Source organism: Protopterus annectens, chromosome 3.part1 (assembly GCF_019279795.1).
Source record: "Protopterus annectens isolate FY-2018-M chromosome 3.part1, PAN1.0, whole genome shotgun sequence".
Taxonomy (NCBI): domain Eukaryota; kingdom Metazoa; phylum Chordata; order Ceratodontiformes; family Protopteridae; genus Protopterus; species Protopterus annectens.
Genome location: NC_056732.1, coordinates 1,731,368,293 through 1,731,383,644, shown reverse-complemented (window position 1 = coordinate 1,731,383,644; position 15,352 = coordinate 1,731,368,293). Strand labels below are relative to the sequence as shown.

The following is a 15,352-nucleotide window of genomic DNA, read 5'->3' as shown; positions in this document are numbered from 1 at the left end:
AAAAAGCTCTATGAAAATTTTAAACATGAATTAATAATTAGGATCTTTATTTTGCAGGAAGAGATAAAATATGTCCACCATTTGTGCTGCATCTTAGTGGAAAAGCAAATTATATTACAACATTAATTTAAGCAGAAGATTTGAACACGTTCTGAGATGTGACCACTTTTGTATCTGTAATTGATGCTATGACCTACAGACAGGAGAAAGCAAAATTTTATGAGAAATTTCTAAAACCGATCAGATTATTAAAGACAAAGTTTCTGTGGCAGATTATACAGTTTCTTTTTAGATCATGTACATGTAGAAGTGTCCATGTAGCCTAAAGACTGACTTTATATCGGATGATTGCAGTCTCAAGTCTTTCCATCATTGTCAAAATAAATCAGTTAAAGGGTTTGAAAGAAAATTAATTTGGTGAGCAACAGAGTGGCTTACTGATAAAATCCTTTTATGTCTTCCCTTGCAGCCCACTGAACCTTTCCACCTATTCTCTCAGATCTCATATCTGCCCAGCCACTGCTCACCATTTGCTCCATCTTGATACCCCCAGCATAAACCTTCTCCAGGTGAGCATCCTGACTCCTCATGGAATTCTCCTTGAGTCTGATATGATTCCATGATAGTTCTGAGGAATGATAGATCCAAAATGGCAGTTGTGTTTTTGGAGATGGAAGCCTTCATCCTTACAGTAGACAATTGGTTTGCCGATTCAAGAAGGTGAGAGAAGTTCTAGGATTTATTTTTGCATTAATATGGTGACAAGAGGACATGCTATGAAAAATGCATTTTTTATATATGATAGTGGAGTGGGATGATCTGAGTTTTGGCCTGTATGTTTTTCTCCTCTTTCTGTCTGTTTACTAATTATGCTTGCTTTATCTTTCAATTTTACTTGGGAATGTTGATCAGATATCTTTAAAAAAGAGAATGAACATATTCGTTTAAAGGGGAATCAAGATGTTAAATCCTGTCATTTTTCTGAGACGTCTTACTCAACACTTCCATAAGTTTATAGTTTTGTACTACATTAATGAAAACAGAAGCCTTTTTAAAGCTTAGACATGCATCCTATATCTCTGACAAGTTCTAGTATTCTTTGTAGTGATTATGTCCAGCCTGAATAAGTTTTGAATGCAACTATTTAAAAGTACATTTCCTCATAAGTTGTATTATTGCCTGGAGTTCATAGCTGTGCTGCATGGAAGCACAATTTATCTTGAAAGATAACTTGTGGTCTCCAATTTACTGTAATTCGTAGTCATGCATAAAGTGCATAGCCCTTAACTGTATTACAATAGGATTTGCATGACTATAAAGTATGCATCTGATTAGTTTGAACAACTGCTGAGATCAGATCCCTACTATTGCCCACAAATAATTATTATGGTTAGACAACTAGCTCTGTTCCCAGATATAATCAGATAGTTATACAGATTTACAATCTTGCATAGACATTCAAACACAGATATATACAGAAACACACATGGACACATATGCACATAGATACACATACACACATACACACACACACACACACACACACACACACACACACACACACACACACACACACACACACACACACACACACACACACACACACACACACACACACACACACACACACACACACACACACACACACACACACACACACACACACACACACACACACACACACACACACACACACACACACACACACACACACACACACACACACACACACCACCACGAGAACCCTTTCCATGCATGGCCAACATTATACAGTAGATGAGCAGAAAACCACCCCTTTCACTGCCACCATACACTAATGCCATTACTATACATCTCTGACTTGATAAGCATCCATGGAGATACTGTCTTCCATCCAGTTGTGGGGAGTATAATGCAGTTACTGCATAAAACACAGAGCCTTCCTGTGTTACAGCAAAGGAAACAACAAGTTTTCACTCTCTGACACCAGTCACCTAGAATTGGGAAGCAAACTCAAATTTGTATCTCTCAGCTGCCATGTATTTCTTTGAAAAATGCCAATGTGTTTTACTACAATAACAAGGTGTTGTGAAATTCAGGGTTGGTCATTTAAATTAAATTTTTTTTTAATTTTTTTCTGCTTTTGCCCATGCCACTCTGTCTTGACCAGTCACCATCAAATCACAGCCTACTGACACATAGTGGCCAATGAGTAGCTAACATTTAGCTTGAAGGTAGGGCTAGCTCTTTCTGCCCTTCCTCTTACAAAACATGGGATGGATTGGTAAAGCTTGCCAGGTGAAGATAGAGCAAAACCAAGGTGGGGTTGGTATGGTAGCCAGTATCCTGTTAGGCTTTTGACAGCAAGTGCACTTTATTGACTCTAGGAATGCACTTTTAATTGTGTAACACACATTGCTTTATTCTTTCCCTGAAGTATTTATTTGCATTTCTGCTGTGGACCTACATCTATCAATGTTGATATTTACCTTGCAGAAGGAGCATCACAGATGGTTCACAGTCCTGATTCTTATAATCTTGCATTAATGTTTTACATGTAATTAGAAAACAGAAGTGCAGATATGTCAGGCAACATATTGTGCCATGTAGGATTTAATTTCTTGTGGCAAAGCGTGCTCTGTTACTCTCTTATGTTGGCTATGTGTAATGGTATTGAAAATCTGACATCCTAGGGCTTTTGATTTAATTGGGGAAGCTTCCAGATATGAAAGTGACTGATTACATAACTGACAAGTTTACAGATTTTCTACTCATAAAGTCTTTAGTGAGAAAGATTAATCTCACAGGCCAAATGTGTCATATTAATATATGTTGGTTATATTCTTTACAATGTAATACTTGCTATAATGCTTTTCTTTGAAAAAGGATGTTATAGATATAGCTGTGACAGGGACTTTTTGTTTGTATCAGGAGTAGAAAGCTTGATTGATCTTAAAAGAAGAAACAAAAGAACACGTGTGGAAAATAATGCCATTATGTTATTTTATCCATTGGCATGTAAAAGTTGGTGTTGTAAGCAGGAAGTCTCATTTTTCATTTGCTTCACTCTGTACAGTAATGGCTCCCACTGCAGTTCTCACCAGCCACTAGAATTTGTCAAAGTCATGGACCTGAAATATGTTCACATCATCTGTCTCACAGTAAAATATATTTATATTTTGCATCATTTTAGTCACTCTGCTTTGTAGGCAGACTTCTTACTACATATATTAGACTGCACACAAAGCTATGAAATAAACAGTTCAGTGCTGATTGTACAAGCAGTAAAGGAATTCATTCCTGTGTTGGCATGTGTTCAGAACTGTACTGCAATACTGACTGAATGGATCTGTCAATCATGGCCTCAAAAGTCTTGTGCCCTGGGTGGCTGCCCTTTTACCCCAACATAGCTATGCTTCTGCACGATCCTACCAAGGTGAGAGGAGTTACTTATAGGTTCATAGGTTCATAGGTTCATACTAGGCTATCTGCCCTAGGGCATTTATAAGCCTAGCCAGAGTGTGTTTGGCTTTTGCCACCCATTTTAAAATAATTTTGCTATGCCCTTTTTTGAGGTTAGTATACTGTGCCTCTGTCTAACAGTGACACAGAAGTGATACCCGGGGTAAACCTACGATCTCCCATCCACTCATCAAGATTCCTCTTGAAGAGAGTCAATGAGGGACTCTGCCTAACCTGGACTGGGATTTTATTCCAGAGTGAAGGGAGCCTCTGGGTTATGAATCTGTCCCTCCAGCATGTCCTATTTATTTCAGTTCTGAGGTTCAAGTCTCTTGAGCGTGTAGCTCGATGGGATTTGGATTTTCTGAGGTGCAGCATGTCCATTAATTCCGGGTTGGACATGGCTTTATACGTCAGGCACAGATCGCCTCTGAGCAGGTGGTATGCCACTGAGTAGAGCTGGAGTTTCTTTAACCAGGCAGCATATGGCATCTGTTTGAGCCCTTTGATCCTCTTGGTGAGGTACTTTTGGGGTCTTTCCAGTTGCTGCAGGTGTCTGGTAAGGTACATCCCAAAGGGGCATTGTACTCAATTATGGGCCTGATGAGGGATGAGTAAAGAGGCACGATGACCTCCCTGATCTAGATGTGAATCCCTTCATGATTAGGTGGGCTATATAAAATGTTTTTCTAACCACTTTGGCCACGTGGTTGTCAAATGAGAGATTGCTATCAACTTGGGTCCCCAGGTCCCTAATTACTTCTTCTGTACTTAATGGATTACCACCTATGTGGTAATTTGTGGGCACTTTGTTTTTGCCAAAGGAGATGACTATACACTTTTTGGCATTTAGCTTGAGGCCATGGCTCTGGCACCAGTTGTCTGTTTCTATGAGGCCCTTTTGGAGGATGCTTGTGTTGGCTGGAGTGTCGATTATGGTGCCCAGTTTGCAGTTATCTGCAAACTTGGTCAGCCACTGTACCTCCGAGAAATATATACCGAACAAGAGAGGTCCCAGGACTGAGCCTTGTGGGATGCCACTTGTAACTGGTTTGGAGTCTGACATGGCTTCAGCAATTCTAACCATGTGGGTTCTGTCCTTGAGCCAGTTTGCAACCCATCTAGTGACATAGGGGTTTATATTTAAGCTGGTGAGCTTATCTATAATGCCCAAGTGGGGTATTGTATCGAAGGCTTTTGCGAGGTCCAGGTAGGCTGTGTGGACCACCTTCCCCTCGTCAATGGCCTTAGTGACTGTTTCAAAGAAATCAACTAGGTTTAAGAGGCAGGATCTGCCCTTAACAAAGCCAAACTGGGTAGGATCCAGTGTCTGTAGGTCCCCAATATCTTTATTTATGAGGTCCATGATGATCCTTTCCATAGCTTTGCAGACCAAGCTAGTCAGGCTTATGGGGCGATAGTTTCCAGGATCCGTTGAGGCACCACCTTTGTGGAGAGGGACCACTGTTGCTGTACGCCACTCTTTGGGTACATATCCTGTATTAAGGCTGAGATTGAACAGTAGTTTTATGTTTGGGTTTAGCTCTTCTTGGAGTTCATGTAGGAGGCAGGACACCGTTTGGTCCCATTGATGTTGTGTTTTTTGCTTTGGAGAGGGCAGCTGTTACCTGAGCATCTGAAATGTCAGGGGGGCAACACTCTGCTGGGATAGATATTTTCCCTTTTGGTGGGGGTTTGCTGAACCTGTCAGCTAGGATGTTGGCAATGTCTGTGGGTTTGGTGTATTTTTTGTCATTTTGGACTAATTCTGAGCATATCTGGGAATTCCCACCCAGGTTCCTAACATAACTAAAGAAAGCCTTGTGATTATCCTTAGTGTCCTGTGCAATTTTTCTCTCGAAGCTGGCCTTAGATGATTTTATGAGTGCCCGTAGTTTTTGCTAATACTGACCAGAGATGCCTTCCCTTTTGGGATTTTGCTCTATCATGTAGTAGCTTCCTCCTTCTATTGTATAGTTTGTTTATGGCTGGGGTCCACCAGACAGGACGTCTGCCTTTGGAGGATTGGGACTTGGTTTTATTTGGGATTGCATGATCCATGCATTCCTGAAGGTGTTCATAGAATGCGTTTATAAAGGATTCTGTGGTCTGGGATTTTCCACAGACCGGGGCTTTGAAGGATTCCACCTCGGTTTTGAGGAGTGTGAAATTTGCATTAGAGAAGTTTTTCACTGTGGTTTTGGGGCAGGGGTAGAGTCGGGATGTGAATATCCAGTGAGATTACTTTATGGTCTGATCTTACCAATGAGGGATACACTTCTGGTCTGGAGCATAGAGTCCCCATGTTGGTGATGATCAGGTCCAGTATGATTTCCCCTCTTGTGGGAGTGGTAACAAGTTGTTCCATAGCATTTGAGTTTATAAATTCTAGGAACCTTTGGGCTAGGGTGTTGGAGCTAGAGTAATGCTCCCAGTCTATGTTTGGGTAGTTGAAGTCGCCCAATATAATAGTGTATGGAGAGACCTTCATATTTTCAGTGTTCTCAGGAAGGCCGAGTGGGGTTCCTGGGTTTGGGAGGGTGGTCTGTAGCAGGCTATAAACTGGAAGGTTTTTTTACACTGTTTTTGCACATGGATAGTCTCTGATGCTTTGTGCTGTGCCACCAACCTGGAGGTGTGGGTATCTTTGACGAATATTGATACTCCCCCTCCTTTTGTGGTTTGGTCCAAGTTTTGGGGCAGAAAAGTATGGTATGAGGTATAACCTGGTAGTGCTGGGGTGCTCTCGGGAGCCTTGAACCAGGTTTCTGTTACTGCACAGATATCGATGTTCTCCATGCTAAGGAGAGTTTCATCTTGAGGTTTAGACTTCTGGCATTGAGTAGCATTACTCTTAGTTTCTTATCCCTTGTGATACCTATGGAGGTGGGTTTGTCTTTTGAGCCTTGACTATAAAAGGCACTATGGGGGTAGCAAGAGCCTTTGCCAATATCCGAAAGCCCAGGGGTGACAGGAGCAAGCCGTCCCTAGTGAATAATCGTGGCTTGTCGAGCATGTCATCCCAGGCTGACAGGCACTGGATCCCCTTTGAATGACACCAATACTTAAGCCAATTGTTGAAATTGATCATCTTGTCTTCATATTGTGGCATCATTCTTGGTGAGGGTAAGATGCTACTCAAGGTCAGAGTCATACCGGCCTGGGCTACATGCTCAGAGAGCTCCTCTATGTCTCTTTTCATGTAGTCCAGGGAGGTACATCTCAGGTCATTCACACCAGCATGGACAATGACTGAGTCATATTTGTACTTGCCTTGGAGTGACCTGAGTGCTTGTGTTATGTGGTGGATCCTAGCGCCTGACAGGCAGCTCACCGTGACCTTCTCCTTGTTCAGCCTGGTGAGCGGGCGTCAGTGTGCCTGACGATAGAGTCACCTATTACAAGTATATCAGCCTTAAGGGCTGTGACTGTTCGGCACACTGGCTTTGTGAGCTATGTGTTGTACGTGTTTTGTTTTGGGGTAGCGGTTGCATGGGTGTCTGCTTTGGAGGTCTCTGCTGCTTAGGCAGATTTTTATTTAGAGCCTCCGAGTATGTTTTTGTGTGTTTATGTGTTTGGTTTTCTGTCATGGTAGGTCTATGTGAGACTGGAATTGTAGTGAGTGTGGTTTCCTTCTCCTCCTGACTGGTTATGACTGAGAGAGCTTAGCCTCCAGTATGGCTATATGATTGCATCTCTCACATGTGTTAGAATTTGTTGGGAGGAGGAGAGGGTTGTCTGTGTACATGAGGCAGTTGTAACATTGCCTCAAGATTCCCAGATTCACCAGCTGGACCGGAGAGGAGATTGATATACAAAATTTAAGTTAATTGGCTTTCCAGATTTTTGACTGGAAATATCTACTTTTCAAGAGCCATAACCCAGATTTTTTGATATTTTGTTAGCAATGTTCCTACAGTGTTTAAATTCTAAAGCAGAATGAAGGTTATGTTGGGTGTCCTGCTTCACACTAACATCCTTCCCCTTCACTGTCTCCTGTAAATCATTAGGTTTAAATACAGTGAAAAAAATACAATGTTTTCTGTCTCTGTCTATGACATACCTAGCAACAAATCTGTAGAGGCTTCATATCCTTTAGAATACACATACTTATTATTATTTATTTACACTTTATTGACTGGGCCAATGGATTCATTTCAGGGGATATAGAGGTGGCACTTATACTGACCAGGAAAAATTTGACAAGGTAGTGGGCAACTTCCCTCCCCCCCTTTTCAAAGTGGCATGGCCTTGGGATTTTTTATAACAACCTAATTTGCTACCAACTCAGGCAGGTGGCTCCTCAGTTTAATATGTCGCCCAAATGATGGCACATTCACAATTAGAGCACCCTTTTTGTGCTACACCACGGTATCAGCATTGGAAAATTAATCCAACTACCTGGGTAAAAATATAGCCAACAGCCTTCTGCACCAATGGAAAATGTGTTATCTGCTGAGCTACTGAAGTCAGTGGATATGAAATCAGTGACAAGTGGGACTTTGAAGAGAAAGCTAAAACAAAATCTGAATCCACACTAAACATAAAATGTGTTGCTTTTCTAGCAAATCATTAAGAATTTGTTTTTGCCCCCCCCTCCATTCTATCCAAAACTACAAAGCTTTTGACAGGTTATCCCTGTGCCCTTCAGTCATATATCCTAGACTATACATTTCCATGTTACCAGACCCACTCTTCTAATTTCCACATTGTTTGTGCACCCCAGACGAAAAATCATTCTTATTTTCCACTTATGTCTATGTGGGTGTTGACTTATTTGGCTGTGTGGGCTATATTCATTTATACCTATCTAGTGTGTAATGCATATCAGTTGTTTATTTTAATTTTGTTGTTTATACTGAAGTTATACTGTTCCTTCTGTCTTATCTTACAGTTTATGCAGAGGCATAATTTATACTATGGATATTGGAAATTTTCTCCTCGGGACTTCACTAAAAATAGTCTTTACTTCATCTGAACATTCCCCTGTAATTAAAACAAGCAAAGAACCAACTAAATGAGCAACTAAATAAAAAGGAAAACCATATGGAATACACCAGCACATGACTCTAGGGCACCCTGCATTATCAAACATCATGCTTTTATTTCTGGTTTTACCTAGACATGCATAGTCAGTTCCTGGAACATTTCTGTATGTATTAAACAGACCACTGCACCATACAGATAATTAACTTTGGATTCCATACATATCTCTCAGCACCCAAGACAGACAGCATCTAAGTATAATGCAGTGAATATGTGTGTGTAGGAGACCCCGAATACTTCCATTCATAATCTGACAGGATGTAGCTTCAGGAATAAGAAGGTGTTTTAACAATCACATTTGCATTTAATCCCATACTATCTGAGATATAACGAGGTTTGTACTTGATGCATACATACAAATATTTCAAGCATGGGTATGAATGGTCTTCTAGCTTGCCAGTATATACCAAAACACTTGTTCCCATAATAAGTGTCTAGGCTTTTCTTGAAAAATATCTAAACTACTACTTGTTTTAATGTAATTTTATAGTCTGTTCCATGCATCAGATACTCTGTGACAGAACCAGTTAGCACACTTCCCATTCATTTAGAATCGTCTACATACGCTGTCTGACGATTCTCTAGTACTTTTGATAACTCCAAACATTCCCAGAGGTAGTTGTCCCTAAATGCCCTATACACCTGAATAAGATCTTCTCTTAGATATCTATATGATACACTGTACAAGTACAGATATTTTAGTCTTTCATAATCACATAAATGTTCACATCCATGGATGCCCTTGGTGTATTTCCATTGTACGGTTTCCAGTTTACTCATGTTTGTTTTCTTATAGGCTTTCAATATTGTTATTCCATACTCAAGTTTGGGTCTAATGCAACTAAAAACAATGACTTCATCATTTTTGATTTCTTAGACTTTATAAATGTTTTATACAACCTATAGTTCTATAACTATCATTAACCAATTGGTTGATATGATTAGAAAAACTCATAGCTGGATCTACCCATAAACCCAGGTCCTTAAATGAGTCTTCAGTTTCAATCACTGTATTCTGCATTAAATATTCACCTTTCAAATTATGTCTCCCAAATCTCATATGCTTAGTTTTTGATGTATTTATCAGCATATTATTTTCCTCTGCCCAAATGATCATTTTAATAAAGTTATTTTGCAGACATGCATTATCTGTAACACATGTAGTCAGTCTACTCAAGTTCAGGTAATTTTATACAGACTGTAGAACACCTCAGAAGAAAAAGTTAGGTCTAAATGATATAATCTAAATGAGAAAGGGCCTAGGGCAGATCCCTGTGGACACCCTGACTGTAACCAAGAATTTCACCTGTCCAGTTGCTGTATGATACTTGCCATGTCCTATTTGTAAGCCATGCAGCTATCCATCTTATCAAGAGTACATCAATACCTAGTTGCTCTAATTTATTGATCAGTGCTTTGTGTATGACCCTGTCAAATGCTGAAGTTAAATCTATATAAATTACATCATGGCACAATTTTTCATTCGTAGCTGTTATTATATTGTTATGGAACATCATGTTACAGGTGGTAATAGATCTATTTTGAACATATGCATGCTGATATATGGTTTCAAGTCCCAACTTATCCAATTCTGACAATAACCTATCCAATATTACGATCAATATTATGTTTCCACAACATGAAAATAGACTTAAGGTTCTATATCATTTTGGGTTTGTCCTACTTCCCTTTCCCTTAAAGACAGGTCTAATAAGCACATCTCCAATCTTGTGGAATCTCCCCATATCTGTATGCCCTAGTCAATAATAGATATAATGGTGCTGTAAATTCTTGCTGAAGTGTTCTCAGGTCATTGTTACTAATTCCATCCAGTCCCTGTGCTTTACTTTTATCCAGTTTGTGCAGTTCTTTATCAATATAATCTACTTTGATTCCACTATCTGAGGTTACCTGGATGCCACTAGGACAACTTACCACTCTTTTTATGGAGCCAAACTGTTTTGCATAATATTTTGTAAATATATCTATAATCTGTTGAGTGTGAGAATAAATTTTAGAATCTGCACACAGTTTATCAATTTGTATGCCTTTTACTCCTGCCACATCCTATGTATCTATAAAAAGGTTTCCTATTACGCTCAATATCTTTATATAAATGTTTTATAAATTTTCTTCACATTTTTCTTGATCTTGTCTCACACTGTGCTTAATCTGTTTGTCCAGCTTGTTTATTTCAGTTTTTAATGTTGTAGATTGACCTCTCTTCCATTTCTTAATTTTTGTGTCTCTCACCTTAATCAGGTATCTTGTTCTTATGAAAATATATCCCCCTGATGTTGTATGCCTAGATCCTGATGTTAAACATTTTTTTTTGTTTTTTTGTACTCCAACAATTTCTCTTTCAAAACTTTTCACATTCCATCTGCAGTTTTTCCACTGAACACCTCATCATGTTGATTACATTTGCTAGGACTCAAAAAACACTGGCACAAAATGCAATGTCTGTCTATTTTCATTTTGCTAAATTCACACTTTTATTTTTTATAAAGACTTTCTAACTTACTTGTCCTCATTGTAATTTCTTTCTATGGCAGTGCACTGTCCGCAACAGATGTAGCCCATGCTCAGTCTGGGTGAAATCTTTAGATCTGATAGTAACCCCGCCACTCAGGTTTGCCACTCTCCCTTCTGGAAAAAGTGTGTGCCCTTGGGGGGTCTTGCTTAGGATGATAAGCTGCCATGAATGGTCACAGGTAGGTAATCATTTCTGTTGTTATGGACCTACCTCTTGCTGTGAGGTGGTTTCTATTTATAAGCCCACTGGGTACCATGAGACATGTTCTAGGTGCATCCCTATCCCTGATACTAAGGTGGCAATATCTCCCTAACTTTCCTCACTTCCAATCCCACTTCCACTGGAGCAAACATTTTGTTCCTTACACCATAACTGTTAGCTGTCATACGCTGCTATTTGCTTCATCTATTTGGGCTCTCAAAAACACTCTGTACTGCACAAAGATGGCAAATTATTTCAATAACCAGTGAAAATTAGAGGCAACGCACAGTAATAACTTAAGAGTACTCTAGAATGCAAATAGAAAGTAATAATGCCCCAATGTCATTGTATTTTACCCTTCCAGTGGCAGGTGTATTCAGGTAACATAATTATTTTCCACCTGTCCCACATTTTTGTGAATAAAGCTTTAGACATATTCCTTATTAATTACATTTACCTTTTTGCTTTCCTATATAACGGTTCTACTCATATCTGTACCACAATGGGTCAACAGGGACAGACCTCCATAAGCATGCTGAGAAAGTGAGACTATGATTATCCATGGGAATGAATTGACACGAGAGAAAATTGGGGAGGAGCTGAAATGGAGGTAGCTATGGCTACTTTAGAAAGTAATATTGAAGAAGCTCTTCTTTTTGTGTGCTTTTTAGAGATTGTACCATGAGGAGTCCAGCAGATTTTCTTTTCTGCAGTCATTTCTGCTGAACAACATCCATCACATCTAAGACTAGTGAAAAATGTATACACACTTATAATTATAAAAAAGTACACAGAGTATTTTTTTGCTCAGTATGTTTTCTGTAAGTTAACTGTTCTCTATATCTGTCAGAGTTCCACAAGGCTCCATCCTAGGACAACTACTGTTTAGCTTATTTATCAATAATGTAAACACAGCAGCCAAGGAGGCAACCATAGTACAATATGCTTATGTTTCCACTGAAATATGCACTGCAAGGACACTACCCACCATGATCCATACACTCACAGAGAAATCCTTTTCCAGCATAGAACCTTGGCTCAGCAACTTACAACCCCTCCTGAATGTGAAAAAAGGCTACTATTGTTCACCTCCAACTCTCTCCCCCTTCAAAAAAACTTACCTTATTTGAATACTTTATAATGGCCAACCTCACGATGTACATCAGTGACCATGTCGCTGATAGACCCTTGCACAAACGTGGTGTTGCTACTGACCCGGGAAACTATCACCTGATTAGCTTGACAAGTCTGATCTATAAAGCCATGGAGCGTATTATGGATCTCATAAACAAGGACATAGGCAATATCCAAGCACTTGACCCCACCCAATTCCAATTTGTCAGGGGCAGATCTTGCCTATCAAACCTGGTTGACTTCTTTGAGACTGTCACAAAGGCCCTGGATGAGGAAAAGTTAGTACATACAGCTTACCTTGACTTGATCAAGGCCTTTGTCACAATCCCCCACTCAGACATCATTGAAAAGCTAATACAACTTGGAGTTAATCCCTTTCTCATCAGATGGGTGGCTAACTGGCTCACTGATAGGACCCACAAAGTCAAAATAGGTGCCACCACCTCCGACAGCAGACCTGTCACTAGTGGTGTTCCCCAGGGATCTGTCCTGGGACTCCTACTGTTTGGCATCTACTTCTCAGAGGTCCAGGCAAAGACAAAGGGCCTGTGGCTGACCAAGTTTGCAGATGACTGTAATTCAAATGCTGTCATTGACTCCCCATATGATGCTAATATACTGCAAGAGGGTCTCACAGTTACAAATAACTTGTGTCAAAGTCATGGCCTTAAGTAAAACACAAAAATGTATTATCATCCCATTTGGCAAAAACATGACCTCTACTGATTACCACATCAGCAGCAACCCCCTAAGCACTAAACATGTGGTGAAAGACCAGGGTACTCAGACTTTTTGACCATCATATGGCGGAAGTGGTAAGAAAAGCCTTTTACTTGGTTCATCTCATAAGTAAAGGCATTGAATCCAGAAAAAAAGGAGGTTATTATCTCTTTGTACTCCTCCCTCATTAGGCTTATAATTGAGTACAATGCCCCATTTAGTATGTACCTCTCCAAACACCTGCACCAACTGGAAAGGCCACAGAAATACCTCACAAAGAGTATCCATGGCCTCCAACACCTGTCCTATGTGGACAGGCTCAAATCACCATCACTCTACTTGGTATCATACAGCTTGCTCAGAGGTAATCTGTGTCTTGCCTACAAGGCAATATCGGACCCTGCCCTACTAGAGATGCTCCATATATGTGAGTCTAACTCCTCATGCATTACTCGCTTGATAGGCCTAAATCTAATATGCAACATCAACAAAACCTGCTGGAGAGACAGGTTTGTCTCCCTGAGGCTGTCCCTTCTCTGGAATAGACTTCTCATACATGTCAAACAGAGTACCTCGCTGACCCTCTGCAGGTGCAACCTTGATGGGTTGATGGAAAACCACAAATTTATCCCAGGGGTTTCACCTTTGCCCTTCATTGACAGGGGTGAGAGATGCTGACTGAGGTTTCTTTTTTGGGGATAAACTCTTGGCTAGGCTTGTAAGGGCCCCAGGGCCATTAGCCTAGTATGATCCTATGTCCTCTTCATTCCTCTATAACACTGACATGGTCTGGGGAGTGTTGACCATTAGATAATCATAGACCTTTTCACCACCTTCCAGTGCAGTTTTTCCATCAAATACATTTAGTCTTTTCCAGTGTCCACCAGTGTTGGTCAGTACAGAGATGTTAATTAACAACACATAGACCTTTGATGTGGCACACTCTGATGGTTATCACAGAGCTGTTTATTAGGAAAAAAGATCATTACCATGACACACACAGATGGCAAGAAGCTATGCAAGACCTTTCCTATGCACCCACAGACGGTCAGTACAGACCCTAATAATTAGTTATATATAGACCTTTCCCATTGCATGCAAACTTGGTAATTAGCTGCACACAGGTATTTCCCATGACACACACAGCCTGAGTAAAAAAGATTTTTGTGACAAATAAAGGAAACAGAAAACAACTCACAAGAAGGGCTGTCATTTTCGACCACTATAATTACTTCTGGATCCTGTGCCTGTAAGCCACCTATAGTCACAAATAAAAAAGAATGATTTTATGTTTCAGAAAAACACATATGAATTAAATAATGCAACAAGTATTTGAAATATATTCTACAAATTAAGAATATATATTTTCCTGCAAGACTAAATTAACAATTTCTCTAAAAAAGCATAATATTTCTGTTGAAATATTAACCAACAAAAGAAGAGCTCTTGCCTGTAGTATGCATATGGATTTTTATAATTTTTGTACATGTTGCCTCAGGCACCAGTAAGATAAATGATGATAGATCACATTTTTGCAACAGCTATAATTTTCCTCTGTTCCTAACCAGAATAGGATACTTACTCTGTGTTGCTTATTTATTTATTTCAATTATTTTTCTTTACTTGTCTCACTAACTGACTGGTCTGCAGACCATTTTCAACTATGACCTGCCCAAAACACAGTTGCAGCATGAATCAAAGTTATAGAAATACGATACAGTACATGAAGGTACATTTATATCATTGTAAATAACAAACATCATAATTACAGTACAGAACAATCTACATACATCAACATTAACATAGAAATAGCACATTTTCACTTAAGCACAATAGACTCTGGCAATTAACCATGCGATTCAGATAAAATAAATGGCCGATGAAAGATGGTGGAGGTGACCAAAAACAGTTGTAAGAACAATGCAAGACTGAGTGCTCCATGTTGGGGTCATAAAATGACCACTTGAATCTGGCAGCATGAGAAATAACAGGTACAAAGTCTATATTTTTAGTAGGCCAGAAGGGAACTGATAGCCCAAAACACACCCCTTATCATCATCAAGTTAGACAAGAAGATAACAGAAAGAAACAACGAACAAGCACTAATGTGTCATATATGTGAGGGGCTGTACTCCAAACATTCAGTACTAATGTATCATATATGTGAGGGGCTGTACTCCTAACATTCAGTACTAATGTATCATATATGTGAGGGGCTGTACTCTAACATTCAGCACTAATGTATCATATATGTGAGGGGCTGTACTCTAACAT

The 15,352-nt window shown here is 39.7% G+C and overlaps 1 protein-coding gene and 1 long non-coding RNA gene across 2 annotated transcripts in view; both read right to left on the bottom strand.

Moving 5' to 3' along the window:
- The window catches only part of LOC122797851, an 875,220-nt gene that overhangs the window by 673,110 nt on the left and 186,758 nt on the right, over positions 1-15,352 (bottom strand). The window lies entirely within an intron of this gene.
- LOC122798646 overlaps positions 14,272-15,352 on the bottom strand; it is a 43,311-nt gene continuing 42,230 nt past the window's right edge. Inside the window, exon 4 of the long non-coding RNA XR_006364289.1 lies at positions 14,272-14,336. This is a non-coding gene — a long non-coding RNA (uncharacterized LOC122798646). The remainder of the gene's footprint in view (positions 14,337-15,352) is intronic.